The sequence below is a fragment of the Marmota monax genome, unplaced genomic scaffold (assembly GCF_021218885.2).
Source record: "Marmota monax isolate L192 unplaced genomic scaffold, Marmota_monax_Labrador192_F-V1.1 WCK01_AAM20220418_F8-fsc00219, whole genome shotgun sequence".
In the NCBI taxonomy this organism is placed as follows: domain Eukaryota; kingdom Metazoa; phylum Chordata; class Mammalia; order Rodentia; family Sciuridae; genus Marmota; species Marmota monax.
In genome coordinates, this window is record NW_026692081.1 from 1,298,061 (window position 1) to 1,314,963 (window position 16,903).

Here is a 16,903-nt window from a genome sequence, read left to right on the forward strand (position 1 = left end):
ATAATGCAATAATTTAAAAATAAAAATTAATGTTAAAATCTGTATGAAACAAAACATCAAGTTTTAAGTAAATATGTGCCTGTGCTGATTAGAATAGGGAAAAATCCATTATTATTTTAACCCTTAAAATAAGACCTTCATTGGTAGCAAGTCTTCCTTATGAGACCAGTTTAATTTTTTTCTATTCCTAGGTTTATGTACATCTACTGAATAATCATACAGTTTGTCCTTTCTCAAAATACAATCAACTAGAAAATTAAATCAACTTTTTTTCTGCATTAATCTACAGTTCATTATAATGTACTGACCTATTTATATTTTATTCCATTTGTATAGAATTTTTGTCCATATCTTTTTTTTCTTTTTAAAATTATATATGACAGAGGAATGCATTACAATTCTTTTTTTATTTGTTTTAATTAGTTACACATGACAGTACAATGATCTTGACATATCATACATTTGAATCAGATGGGATATAATTTCTAATTTTTCTGAGTGTACAGGTTGCAGAATTACATTGGTCATGCAGTCACGTCCATCTCTTTCTGAAAGTAAAAACCTGTGATTTTACTTTCTTCTCAGGTGTTGGTATTTAGATTATGTTAGCTTCATAAAATGTGATGGAAATGTTCTTACTTCTATTATTTGTGGAGAAATGTGTAAAATTAATATTATTTTTTTTCTTAAATGCTAAGGGAAAATTTACCAGTGAAGAGATTTGGGCAGGAAAGTGACTTCAGAATCAATTTATTTATAAAATAGTATTATTTAAAATTTTTATTTCTTGCTATGTTGGCTTCAATAAAATGTGTTTTCAAGGAATACATTTTCTATTTCATCCATTGTGTCAAATTTATTTGCAAGTAGATGTTTATAATATCCTCTTTTTATCTGTTTAATGTCTGTAGGTTTTATAGAGATAGCCCTGTTTCATTCCTTTTGGAAATTTGCAATTTTTTTTACCTTTTATTTCTTCACAAGTTTTGCTATGGATTTATTGATTTTATTAATCTTAAAATATAATAAGTTTTAACTTCTTGGTTGAGTTTCTTTCTTGTTTGTCTCCTTTCAATTTCATTTATTTTTATAAATGTATTCTCTTTCTGTGATTTTAATGTTTTTATTAACTTGTAAAAAATGAAAACAGATTACTGCTTTTCAGCATTTTCTTATTTTCTCACATGCGCATTTAAAATGAGACATAAATTTCCTCTGAACCATTGTTTAAGCTGTGTCTTACAAACCTGATATGCCTTGCTTTTGAAAAATTATTTCATTTAAAAATATTTCAAATCATTATTGTGATCACTTTGGTAACCTATAGGTTACCAAATTCCAACTATCTGAAGACTTTCCAATTATCCATCTGTTATCAATTTCTAGTTTAATCCCACTGTAATAAAAAATTACATGGCATGATTTCATTCCTTTGGAATTTTTTAAGATTTGCTTCATGGCTCCATGTATTATTTATTTTGGTAAGTGACAGACATGACTCTGTGTATTGGAAAAGACTGTGAATGCTACAGCTATAGGAAGGGGTATTCTATAGTTTCAAATTAGGTCAACTTATTTAATTGTATTTTCCACATATTTTGTATCTTTCTGTGATTTGAAATTAGCAATTCTGTTACAGAGGGAAATGTGCTAAAATCTCTATGATTATGGATTTATCTATTTCTTCTTTTTTTCTCTTCTATACTTGATTTTATGTTGGATACTATTAAATCCATATAAATGTCTATTTTTATTTTTTATGATTTAATCACTTTTATCATTACAAAATCATCCTGTTTATTTCTAGGACTACTTCTTAAAGTCTGATTTTTCTGGTAGTAACATAGCCACATCATTTTATTGATTAGTGTTTTCTTGGTGCAGTTGATTCTCATTATTCACAGAATTTTGCTCAATGAAGCAGCTATCCATTTACTGAATTAATGTAAGATGTCAATGCTGAATTAGCAAATACTGAATTAGTTTGGTAAGGGCAATATAGAGGTAGACTCCTTTGAGCCTCTAATCACAACATTTTCATCTGTTGTTCAATATATAACCTTGATTTATATTTGTTTCTATTTTTAAAAACTTGTTTAATAGATATTGTTGCTACATTAACACTGAACTCACAGCCAATGGTACTGTAATGCATGCCTGAACAATGCTTATCTCATATGTATTTTCTCCGTATGGCACATTGCAGCCTTCTTCTGCTTGGGAACATTGGACAGCACCTGGATATTACACTTAGGAGTCATTTTAAACAGAAAAATCACCAAGAGAAGCATAAAAATGTGAAGGGGGGGGGAAGTGGCACTAACTACACTGCAAAAAAAAATTTTTTTTTTACAATATGTGAACTGAATCAAGAAGGTATAATGTGGCTTATTTGAACTCAGCTGGGAAAAAGGGCATTTTCATCACAGGTTAAAGAATCACTTCAGTGAAAGACTGAAGTATTGATTTGGGGCCAAAAAATATATTTTGACCAGGAGGCAAATTTGGAATCTGTGAATAATGAACATTGAATAGATAGTCTTTTCCATCCGTTCAAATTGATTGATTGGGAGGGAGGGAAGGTACTGGGGACTAAACTCAGGGGCACTTGACCACTGAGCCACATCCCCAGCCCTATTTTGTATTTTATTTAGAGACAGGGTCTGTCTGAGTTGCTTAGTACCTTGCTTTTGCTGAGGCTGGCTTTGAACTTGCCATCCTCCTGCCTTGTCCTCCTGAGCCGCTGGGATGACAGCCTTGTGCCACCACACTTGCCCTCATCCATTCAATTTAAACCCACTCTTTCCTTATATCTAAATTGTGCCTGCTTTAAACAATGATTGACCCATGTTAATTTATATTTACTTATCTTTTATTTTTTTAAAGATTGGGTTTACTTAGGTATATGTCGCATACATTAAGAAGCACAGTCCTCTGAGTTTTCACAAGCATTCTAAGTGTGTGACCACCACCATAATCAATAGAAAAAAAATATTTTTACACATCCTAAAATTCTCATGACTTATGGTCAGTTCACTTTTCCTACCCTATGGGGGGTTACTCATCTGATTTCCATCACAAGCAACCTGCGTTTGTTCCATTGCATGGAAGTATATTATTCATTCAGTAGTTAATGGGCATTTATTTATGTTGGGTCCAAGTTTTAATGACCATGAATAGTGGTACTATAAACATTCTGGTGCACACATTGGTGAGGACATGTATTTATATTTCTCTAGATAAGTACCTAGGAATAAGAATGAGAATATATGGTCATTAGTGTGTTTCTTTGTTAAGTTTCATGTATTAGGAATGTTGAGGCATTTTACACCATGACTGTAATTTTTTTTTGCCTTCCCATAGGCAATACTTCTGAGTTTGCATTGCTTGGTATCCCCATCATCCATGAATTTCTGTTTCCCTAAGCAGCAAGGATATGTAGAATCTTCTTAAGTGTGTTTCACTCCTGTCTCTTTTCTTTAGTGAAATGACTTTTCCCTTTTAAATTTTTGGTTATTTCTACTTATACTTGACAGCAGAATCCATTCTGATACAATTATACAAGCATGAAATATATCTTATTCTTATTAGGACCCCATTCTTATATATGTACACAATGGCAGAAGTCACTGTGTTGTATTCATACATGTACACAGGAAAATTATGTCAGATTAATTCCACTGTCTTTGTTTTTCCTAACTCCCCCTCCATTCTCTACATTCCCTTTCATCTAATCCACTGAATTTCTCCTCTTCCCGACCAACTTCCCTTATTGTGAGTTAGCTTCCATATATAAGCAAAAACATTCCATCTTTGGCTTTGGGAGATTGGCTAATATTTCACATAGCATGACAGTCTCCATATCTATCCATTTACTAGCAAATGTCATAAAAACATCCTTCTTAATGGCTGAGTAATACTTCATTATGTATATAAACCACATTTTCTTTATGCATTCATCTGTTGATGGGCACCTAGTTTGACTCCACAGCTTAGCTACTTTGAATCGAGCTTCTACAAACATTGATGTGGCTATGTCACTGTAGTATTGAAAGACCCGCCGATTCCCTGTCCAAGAAAGACGCACGAGGCACTGGCTGCAAAAGCAAGAGGCGATTTATTGCTACACAGGGGCCTGCGGGTGCTCAGCGAGACCTCAGCCGGAGCTGCGGCGAACTGGCACACCGGGCTTTGGGATACAGATCTTTTATAGGGCAAGGGGCAGATTTCGCGCGCGTGGCAAGCAACAGGTTCCCTATTGGCTATTTTAAATTCAGCATATGGGTCATCCTGAGGGCAAAGTTGTTTTTCACTGTTGGCTTCCTGGAAAAGCCACAAGTTAGCCTTATGTAAATATTCTGTACCTTCCGTTCCTGCTTATCTATCCTGTTTGCTCAAGTTTGGCCCTTCCGGGGTTATCTATATGGAACATCTTGTGGTGGCATTGTGCAAGACTTGAAATGCTACTGCAGCTGGTGGGGTTTTGACATGGGGGTTGTGTAAGAGAACATCTTGCAGCTTCAGGGCACAGGGGTTAGATTTCCTAATGTTGGGCCTGGGGCCTTGGGGTCCTTCAGTATGCTGATTTTAAATCCTTTTAATATATACCAAAGAGATTGATGGACCAAATGGTGGTTCCATTCCTAGGTTTTTGAGGAATCTCCACACCATTTTCGAGAGTGGTCCTCCCAATTTGTAGTCTCACCAGAAATATATGAGTGTACCTTTTTCCCTACAGCTTCGCTAACATTTATTGTTTCTTGTATTTTTGATAACTGCATTCTGACTGGAGTGAGATGGAATCTCAGTGTAGTTTTAATTTGCTTTTCTCCAATTGCTAGATATGTTGAATATTTTTTTCATGAATTTATTGACCATCATATTTCTTCTTTTGAAAAGTGTCTGTTCAATCCCCCCGTTGCCTATTTATTAATTAGGTTATTTGCTCTTTTTAGTGTTACATTTTTTAAGTTCTTTGTACATCCTGGAATGTACCCATATGAGGTGTAGATTTTTATTTTTAATTTTTATTTGCTTATTTATTTGCAGTGCTGGAGATTGAATCCAGGGCCTAGAACATAGTAGGCAAGCACTTTACCACTGAACTATATCTCCAGTCCTTCATTTTTAAATCTCTATTCTGACAAACTTTATCTTCTAATTGGAATTTTTAGTCCATTTAAAATTAATTTAATTACTTATGTAATTCATTTTGAGTCTACTCTTTTTCTATTCACTTTCTAATTGTTCCATTTGCTCTATGTTTCTTTATTCCATATTTCTTGCCTTCTTTTTGGATTATTTAGTTGCTCTACTCTTCATTTTTTTAATTTTGTTTCAGAGCTTTTCTATAACATTACAATATTAGGGTTTTGTTTTTTCTTATGGTTTAACATTGGTGAGTATACTAATGCATCACTTAACAACACAGATATACTATGAGAAATGTGTCATTTTGTGACTTTATTATTGTGTGAACACTATGGAATAGACTTACTCAAACTAATAAAGTTATGATGTCACTAGGCAATAAAATATTATGGTACCACTATTGCAACACTGAGCCATCATTAACCAAAATATCACTGTATTTTTAGAAACTTTTTCAAACTAAAGATGTCATTCCAAATCCCCAAATTTGATCCCAAGCACCATGAAATTGAAAAAAGTAAGAAATAATAACAAATAAAAACTTTTCCAAGCAGTACAAGAACTTTACAAGAGTTTAGGGGAAGATTATCCTGCAACATGTCAATAGTACAAGTCTAACTATGAAAAGTTATTTTTATTTTCATTCTCTTCCCATTTCAGTATGCTGCTATCACCAAACACAATGGATAGCTATCTACAGAAATGCTGTGTTTTAGAGAAATCAATTGAAGACTCATTATTTTTATATTATATTATATATTATGCAAATCTTATTCTAAGAAACACTGCTCAGACATGTTTTTCATAAACACATGAAAGATAAGGTAAATATTAATATTACATAGAGTATTCAGAACAAGTTGATGAAAAGTTTATAATTCAGCCATACCTGAATTATAAAACTAAATTATTAAATGAATTTCATAAAATTATAATACTGAGCAATTTCTGTAATTAAATTTTTATAGTTTATTATTAATTTGAGTATCTGATTATCTGATAAAAGAATTACTTTAGCTTGAAAAATTATTTGGGTGTTTCTCATATTTTTCAATTCTCCACAATAGAAATCTGCTGACCCTTGATACTTTAATAACAGACCTAAAACTATCATGGCAAAGGCAAAGTGTCTACAAAAGAATGGGATGGATGGGAATGGTGCTCAACAGTACTGCACTTGCTCAGTATCTTGTGGATGCAAAAGTTCTGCAAAAGTTAAAAAAAAAAAAGAAAGAAAGGAGGTAAAATGGGAAAGAAACATTAGGTTATAACTAGTCATTTATTTTCTTCTTAATTTATGATCCTTTTTGTAAAAATTCTCATTTAGGATATTCTCTTTTGTGCATAAGTTTGTACATTTTATTTTCAAACATATTCATATATATATATATACATATACATTTTTGTGAAAGCAATAAATTATATTTAATGAATTAGAAGATACATTAGCAAAACTTAAATGATTCACCATTAAGCATAAATATCCAAACAGAATCACTATTAAACTTTAAGAAATATAATTCATCCATCAAGAGTTTAGGGGAAGATTATCCTGCAACATGTCAATAGTACAAGTCTAACTATGAAAAGTTATTTTTATTTTCATTCTCTTCCCATTTCAGTATTAATATCCATTCAACAATTAATATCCATTCAAGCTAATTATATCCAAAGAGTTAATTTTCATATTTATTCTCTTTTCTATTTTTATATAGTAATGGGTTTGAAACGAAAAAGCAAGAAGGAGAAATATATTTTAGAGGTGATAATATTTAAGTTTTTTTGAAATTTAAATTTTATTTATAATTATTTTAAACTAAAAAATGTATAGTATAGGTACATGTATAGAGAGAAAACATTAAATAAACAAAATTATTACCTTGAATATTAGCTAATAAAAGGAAGGAACAGAAAAAGAACAAGGGCATAAGAAATTTTAACTCTGTAATATTTCTTGAAAAATTAAAGGAAGAGAATTGAAATAAATATGTTAAGATTTGTCATGTGTGGCTGAGAAACATGTTATTTCTTTTCCTATAATGTTCTGGGGTTTTCTATGATGTTTTAATACTTTATTATTAAAAATGTTAAACTAAACAAATAAAAGGACCTGGGACTTTAATATGCTTATGAATTCTGTTTTCTTTCTAATGTAACCATCTCTCCTTTAAGATTCCATCCCTTCACCCAGTTTCATGAAGTTTTATTTAAGAGAATTTTTAGATTTTAGTATCTAACCTACTCAGTTTTTGAACTTCTTGAATAGTAAGAAAAGCATTAAAGATCAGAAATTTTTCCTTTCTGAAAAGTACTGCTTCAAAAAATTACATGTGTTTTAACAAGTAGTATTCTTATTCTCATACACACATATAATTTTATAATTAAACAAATACTTTATACTATAACCATTTGCTTTTAGATAATTTAGAATACATTTACTGTTGCCTAATCTATTCAATTTGTCAAATTCTCTATTGCATATTCGTATTTCTCATGGTACTTAGTACTCTCTAAAATCCTCAGATATATAGTAAAAAATTACAGAATCCCAAATCTCTCCCCAATAATGTGACAAATTTATGAAAAATCCATTATAAATATTTAAGTCATGCAATTTTTATAACCCCAGTATTTGTACCATATTTCTATACTAAAATAATAAAAGCATAATGTCAGTGAAAGCCCAAACTAGAAACTCACTTATTCAAAAAAAATAGTAAAATACAAGTAGGATTTTTTGATTTTCTAAAAAACTTTTCCCAGTTGCACTATCAAACTCCCATTACACCCACACATTCTTCAACACAATTAAAGTATTTCTAAAACACCAATGGCAAGACCATAGAAGTAGCTGCAAGAAAAACAAAGGCAGACATAAGAAAATTATGTAGTGCCTCTCCATTGTTAAGTCTCTGTAAAAACCATTGAAATTGTAATTCTTTCAAAACACCTAAATTGCTTACATGTTCAAATCATTCTACAACCGTTAAAGCAGATCCAATATTGAATTTTATAGTGCTATACACCCCACCATAGAAACAATATAAAAATCTCTCCAAATTAAATATACACAAAAATAAATTTTTATATACCTGACCTAAAACACAAAGGATAATAAATCCAAAAGTTAAGGAGAGGAGATAAGGTGAATTATATTAATATCAAATTCTCATTGAGAATTTGAGGAAATAGAATATATTATAATATATATTACATTCATTCTTTTGGAGATGTGTATCCAATTTGCTCAGTACCATTTATTGAAGAAAATCTCCTTTCCCCATCATATATTCTTGGCACATTTATTGAAGATGAATTGACAGTAAATTCAAGAATTTATTTCTAGGTTTTCTATTATATTACTGATATATATATATATATATATATATATATATATATATATATATATAATATTCACATTAAATATATATACTTATATATATTTGCATTAAATACAGATGTAGATATATATGTCTTTTTTTAATTTATTTTTTTATTGGTTGTTCAAAACATTATAAAGCTATTGACATATCATATTTCATACAATAGATTCAAGTTGGTTATGGATATGTATGTTTTTAATGCAAGTATCATTTAGTATCACACTGCTTTGATAATAGTTTTGTAGTTTATTTTGAAATCAGTGCTATAATTCCTCAAACTTTGTTCTTCTGACTAAAGATTGTTTTAGCTACTTAGAATCTTCTGTGGTTCTATACGACTTTTCAATTTTTTGTGAAAAAAATGTCATTGGAATTCTGATGAGGATTCTATTGAATTTGTGGGTCACATTGGGTAGTATGGTCATTTTAACAATATTAATTTTTCTAATTCATGAACATGTAATATATTTCCATTTATTTGTTTCTCCAGTATCTTTCATCAATAGTTTATGGCTTTCAGTGTAGAAATCTTTTACTTTCTTGGTTAAATTTATCCAACAATATCTTATTTTTGATACTTTTATAAATGGAAATTTTTAATTTTTTTTCACAGTTTGTCATACATAGAAACAGAAGTAATTTTTGTATATTGACTTTTTATCTAGCAACTTTATTGAATTTTTATTAGTCCTAATAGGTTTTTGTTAGTTGTATATGTAAGATCATGCCATCTATAAACAGAGACCATTTTACTTCTTCCTTTCCAGTTTAGGTGCCTTTATTTCCATTGCTCATTTACTCTGGCTGGACTTCTAGTACTAAACTGAATAGATGTAGTGACTGGAGCACCCTTGGTCTTTTCTGGATCTTTAAGGAAACTTTTCACCTTTTTACCATTGAATATGATGTTAGTGGTGGGCATATCATATATGGCCTTCATTATATTGATATGCATTCCTTCAAAACCTAATTTGTTGAGAGCTTTTATCATGAAAAGATATTGAATTTTTTTTCAAATGCTTCTTTTTTATCTATTGAAATCATTATATGGGCTTTTCCTTTATTTTAGTAATGTGGTCTATCGCATTTGCTGATTAGTATATGTTGAATTATACTTGCTCTGCTGAGAATAGTGTTCTTGGTTGGCAAGTTTTGTTTGGTTGATTGCTTGCTGGTTTTTTTTTTTTTTTTTTTCAGTATTTTTAACATGTCTTCCAACTCTGTCTTTAAATGCAAAAATTTTACAGAGAAATCCACTGAAAGTTACAGGGCAGGGAAGTGAGTGTATCTTTGGATAGAACAAGTCACTTTTGCTGCTTTTGAAATTTCTCATTTCCTTTGGCTTTTGATAACTTCATTTTAATGTGTCTCAGTAAAGATATTTTTAGTTTAAGAGATGAATTATTTTGTCATCATGGACCTGGATGTTCACTTTTCTCTGCACATGTTTAAAATCTAATGCCATTGTTTTAAAATAAGCTTTTTACCTTATTCCCTGCTCCTTATGAGATTTTCATTATGAATGTTGGTTCACTTAATAGAGTCCCATAAGGACCATCTGATTTCCTCAATCCTTTATATTCTTTACTCATTTTGTTCTTCTGAATGGGCAAATTCAAATGACTTATCTTTGAACTAACACATTCATGCTTGTTTTGTTAAAACTTTTGTTAAACGTCTTACTTGTTTTGTTAAAACTGTAATTTTTCAGTTCAGTCATTGTGTTCTTCAGTTCCATAAATTTTTTATAGTGTCTATGTCTTGGTTGTACTTCTAATTTTGTTCATAGTTTACTTATCCTGACACCAGTTTTATTGTTCATCTGTGTTCTCTTAGAGCTCACTGAGTTTAAGACTATGATTTTCAATTCTTTGTCAAGCAGTTCGTAGATCTCCATATCTTTAAGTCAGTTACTGGTGTTTCACTTTGTTTTTTGAGTGGTGTCATACTTCTCTGATCATTCTATATCCTTGAGTAGCCCTCTGCTACTGTCTGTGCAGAAATAGATACTATTTCCAGTGTTCAGCAGTGGGTACCTCCAGAGACCCTCAGCAGACTGCCCAGTGGGATCTGTGGGTAAACCTACTGTTGTCCTGGCTTGTGGCACAAGCCTGGAGTCTGGGTCTGTGAGGTCTTCTCTGGTGTTAGAGTCCACTAGAGTATATCTGGTATCTGGGTCTAAAGAAAAGTCCTGTATTGGGGATTGTGGGGCTGGGCCTAAAGCCTGGTTCTGTGGGCTGGATTTGAGACCCATGCTAGAGGTGGGGCAGTCCTTGAGCATGACACTGTAGGCAAGCAGAGGTCAGGTTAGGCTTAAAGCCTGGTAAGTTGGAGCACCTGGTGCTGGGGAAGTCCTAGAGCCTGAATTCGTGGGGATGGATCTAAGTTCTAAATCTATGGGAGCCAGCTCAAGGCCTGAAACAATGGGACTGACAGGGAACTTGAATCCACTAGTGCTAGCCTGGTCACTGAATCGACCTGGTGCTGGAATCTGGCCTGGTCACTGAGGTAGACCTGGTAGAGAGAAATCAGGAGCTTTCTTTTCTATCCTTTTTCCATCTCTCTGTGTGTTTCCCATGGTGTTGAGGGAGAGGTTGATGTGAATATTGTGAAACTGTGCTTCCTACCCTCTTTAATGTGTCTTTTCTTATTTCTGTGCTTTTCCAAGGTGCTATAATCTCTCACTTGGATTCCTTTGCTCTTGTAAAGGTATTTCATGCACAGATGGTTGTTCAAATTGATGTTACTTTGAAATGACAAGTATTGGGAACTTCTATTCCACCATCTTGCTTATGTCACCTTTCATATATTTTTAAATAAACTTTTCATTTCAGAACAAATTTAGATTTACAAAAAAGAAAACTACAAAGTTAATATAAAGAATTCCATATATGCCATGGTCAGTTTCCACATTTATTAACAACTTCCTACATTAGCATGGCTCTTTTGTTACAATTAATAGATAAATGTTGATAAATTATTGCTAACTGAAATCTACATTTTACTCAGTTTCCCTGGTTTTACCTAATGTTTTGTTTCTGTTCCAGTATACCACAGTATATTTAGTATCACATTTCCTTATCTTCCTCTTGACTGACAATTTCTGACTTGTTTTTGATAGCCTTGACAATTTTGAGTACTACTTGCCTGGGAACTGTGAAATATTTTACAAGTGATATTTACCAGATGATTTTCTCATGAATAAACTCAAGATTGTGAGTTTCAGGGAAGAAGGCCCCAGAATAAAAAGCTATTCCCATCACACCATCTCAAGGGTCCATATAAGTTTGGAATTAGATGTAATTAATTTATGATTTATCTTATAATCCAATACTACTTAATTTTTGTTTAATTGCTCCAGCTTTTATGATGGAGTTTCTTTCAATTTTCTCTTGTATCACTTTGACATGTGCCCATTACTATTTGTTATTGTTTGAGTACCTCTTTATTTTATGGTACTGAGAGAAGCTCCAGGCCCATCCATGTATTTCTTTTTTTAATCCTATAGTCTCTCCAAGAATCTCTGGTTCCTTTATTGGAAAGTGTCATTAGGAACTAAGTTTTGAGAAGCAGATATGCTCATTGTGACTGTGTTAATTTTGTATAGAGGCATTCTCAGCTGCAAAGCAAGGATATATAAGTATTATATACTAGCCCATATGCATTATATACACATATGCATGTCAATACTTTTTTCCTATGTAACCAGCTATATCTACACCAACTTGAAAATAAATTCACCAGATATCTCCAACTACAGCCTATTACCACATGGATCATACCTATTTTTTCTTCCTAATTTTTTTAATTGCCCCAATTCAACAAGGTGAAACCTTAACTCCCCACTATTTTACTATTTAATTGTTTAATTTTAGTATACATGTAATGCTTTCAGGATCTTGAACTCATATCTCATGGAAACAACTTTATCAACTAGACAACAATGCTTATACCTATTTCCCTTTTCCTTTAATCCTAAAGACTCCAGGGATTTCCAGAGTTACTTATCAACACCTTTTCTTTCACCCCATTCAGTAAAGTTATTTCATACATTTGCATTGTTTTGTTGTATTCAGCTTTGGCTTGTGGGATACTCAAAATTTTAATTTTTTTTTAATTGACATATATTAAGTTTCATTCTTTATCCAGTAAAATTCTATGAGTTTTCAAAACTACATTATGTGTATTCAGCATTACATTGTCATGAAGAATTGTTTCACTGTCCTAAAACATTCCCATGTTCACTTACTCATCCTTTCTACCCACTTTGAACTTCCAGTAGCCAGCCACCCTTTCATTTACAGGAAATCATATATATGGAATCATACAATAAGTAGAATTTAAAACTGACTTTTCTTGTTGTGATACACATTTTAGATCCATTCATATAGTTGTGTGGATTAATAGAATATTCTTTCTGCTGAAGAATATGCCATTTTATGGCTGTCCCTTTGTTTATCCTTTAACTACTTAAAGACTTCTTTGTTGATTCCAGCTACTATTAACTAAACTTCTGCTAGCACTTTTGCATGCTGGTTTTGTGTGGTCATACATTTTTCAAATGAGCTAGATAAAGACAATATTTAGGTGTAAAAATAAGATGTCATACTGTCTTTCAAAGTGGCTGTACCATATTGTATTTCCATATGTAACGAATGAATGAATGGTCCTACTGCCCTGATTCCTCACAAGCAATTGATATTATTAGGTTTTGTGTTTGTTTTGTAATTTGTCATTTAAATAAACTTAGTGGTGCCTCATTACTGTTTTGGTTTGCATTTCCCACATGACTGTTGAGGGCCACAACCAAGTCAAGATGGCGCCTGGCAGATTGCCAGGAGGAGTGGTTTGTGAAGTAACGCCAGCGAGCCATTAAGATAATGAGGATTCCTTAATCACTGACTGCTGTATCTAGATGAAGTTAATTGAAACAAGCTGTGTATAATCAGCTAGGTATATATACCTCTGCTGTCCCACAATAAAGCAGCTCCTGCTGTTTCAATCTTCATAAGTTGCTTGTCACCTCCTGGTTATTTGCCCAGCCAGACTGCGGCACATGACAAATGATGCTGAGTATCTCATCACATTCTTGCTCATCTGTAATCTGTATATCCTTTTTTGCATGAGATTTCTGTTCCAAGCCTTGTCCAAATTCTAATTTTGTTGTTTCATTATTATTGAAATTTAAAAGTTCTCTACATATTCTGGATACAAGTCCTTTATTTTAATTGGTATCCAAATATTTTCATCCAGTTCAGTTTGTCTATCCTCTCTCTTATCAATATTTTCACAGGGAAGAAATGTTAATTTTAATAATGTCTGAGAATTTATTTTGTTTCATGGATTATGCTTTTCACAGGGTAATTTCATCATAAAATCCAAACTCACCTAATTTTTTTTTCTTGTGTTTCCTTCTAAAAGTTTCATAGTTTTGAATTTGACATTTAGGTCTATTGTTTTTTTGAGATAATTTTTGTAAGTGGTATAATTTGTGTGTCTAGGTTTCTTATTTTACATATGGAGACCCAATTGTTAAAGCATCATTTGATGCAAATACCATCCTTTTTCATTTAAGTGATATTTATGCCTTTAACTCTTCATGTCTTTTTGATCCTGAGAATGGAACATATTCTAAAATCTCTTGAAGCAAGAATAATACATTTGGACCAGTTTCATTATTAAATAATCAGTATGGTTTTTTTTTTAACCTCAATAGCAGTCAAACATTGAGCAAAAGTACATCCACTTTCTATATGTTCATTTTTTATTGAGTTGTATTCATAAGCTCATCAGAGAGACATCTTTTTAAAACAGAGAGACACAAAGCTAGGCACTGAAAAAATACAGAGAGAGCAAGATAACTTAAATTCTGCACTAACAAAGCAGTGGTATGTCTTGAAAGAAGATTAATCAGCAATGACAAAATATTGTGTTATACTAGAAAAATACAGGATAGAACAGGTATAGTTAGCATAAGGGCCAGGGAGAGTTACCTGAAGAAATATTAAAGTGTCATCTTTATGTTGATTCAAATTAATCCAGATTAAAAACTAGAAATGGGAAGAATAAGAACAGCGTTATTATTCAGGGAGAGAAAACACCCTGTGTAGTGACAAAGCATAGTTTTTTGCCAGACGTAGAAAAGGAATATAAAATTAAATGTGTCAATGCAAGAAATAAGGATAATGAGGTAGGAAGGAATCTGGTCATGAAAGACCCATTAGCCAATGAAACAATTATTCTAATAACAATGTTGATAAAGTTATAAAACCTGATATGTAGTTTTGAAAGACCTTTATTACTGCAGAGAGAAAAGGCTCTCTTAATTGCAGAATAATTTACAATAACTTGGCTATTGCTGAATTACAGAAAGCAAAATAAATGCAAATTTGAAGAGAAGATCACAAGACAAATCCTGTATATGTTGAATTTGGTGTGCCTTGGAGTTATTCAAGTAGGTGTTTTCAATACTCAGCTCATCCTAGAAATCTGGAGACAGGTTTGTATTTAAGATGTGGGCCTGGAAGCTACTAGCAATGTAATAGAAATTCAAGTAGGAAAAGTTGCACAGGAGAGTTCTTTATACTATCCCAGCATGGAGCAAATTTTAAAAAAGGGAATTTCAAAAAAAGTACTGAGAACAGCCAAAAAAAATAGAGGAAAAAATGACTGGAAGAATATGATGTTAGGAGATGAAGAGAAAGAAAGTTTGAGAAGAATGAAATGTCCATCAAAGTTAAATTATATCCGTTGTCCCTGAGAGGTCCAACCCACACCGTGCTTCCTTATTCACCAATATGTGACTCCACCCAAACCGCCTTCATTTTGGGACATTGCAGCCACCACCATAGCCCTGCCCAAGGCAGTAATCTCCACTATGGGATAACTGACAGGGCCAGGAGGCAGCTGCTCATTGAAGCATTGCATACCACACTGTGGCATCGGAATAGGACATCCAATGTCAACATACAGCCCATCCTTCCAGCCCCATCTCTGAAAGCAGTTGCCTCCATCTTGGGACACCTCCACCACCATCTTGGGTTACCTCCACTGCTGCCTCTGTCATCTTTAGCTGAGGCAGCTTCCAACTTGGGACACTGACAGGGGCCTGGAAGCCCAACATCAAGGAACCTGCAGGCTTAATGCTACTGCCACCACCAACTAGAGACATGGCTGTTTTCATCTAGGACAACAACCAGGACCTGGAAAACCATCACCAAGATCCCTGTAGGCCTGGTTGCACCAGAGGTATCTCTACTAGGTGTGCTAACAGACACCATCCTGTTGCAGAGGTAACAGGAAGACATGCATGGGATTGACCTTATCATGCTAACAGCCAACTTCTTTTGATTACCCTTTCACTAATCCTATAATCTAATATCTCTATAATTTCAGATCCTAGCTCATAACATCACAGCCTACCCTCCCCCCATCCCCTACCCTCCATCCTTCTCTACCATTAGAAACTATAAACCATTATGCAAACCTACTGGCTGTATGGTAGAAGATAACCAAACTCATCATTTCTGTTTATAGTGACAAAACTGTAAATGTCAAAATAGAAGCTAATTGATTTATGGCTACATATTGGTCACATTGGGTGCTGTAAACATTGATATTCCCCATAAGGGTGGTGTATTGGTAAACTTCAGGGACATTATAAGACTATAGGGTAGAAGCTGCAATACCTAAGATCTGTACTGCAAGAGAGGAAGACAGACAATGAAAAAACAAGAGAGGAAAGTACCCCAACCAAACCAAGATACTACAACAATATAATCCATCAATAGTGCAGTACATGAAATGTCAGAGAAGGAGTTCATAATGTACATAACTAAAATGATCTGAGAATTAAACAATGACCTAAGTGAGCAGATACAGGCAAATATTGATCATTCCAACAAAGAGATAAGAAAGCAAATATAGGCAACCATTGATCACACCAACAAAGAGATAAGAGAGCTAATACAGGTAGCAAAAGATTACTTCAAGAAAAAGATACAGATTCTGAAAAAAAAAAAAAAAACAGAAATCCTTGAAATGAGACAAACAATAATCCAAATAAAAAACTCAATAGAAAGCATCACCCAAAGACTAGATCATTTGAAGACAGAACCTCAGACAATGAAGTCAAAATATACAATCTTGAAAATAAAGTTGACTACACAATGAAGATGATACAAAACCATGAACAGAACACCCAAGAATTATTAGATAACATCAAAAGACCAAATCTAAGATTTATTGGGATAGAGGAAGGCACAAAAATCCAAACTAATGGAATGCACAATCTCTTCAATGAAATAATATCAGAAAATTTCCCAAGCATGAATAATGAATTGGAAAATCAAATACAAGAGGCTTACAGG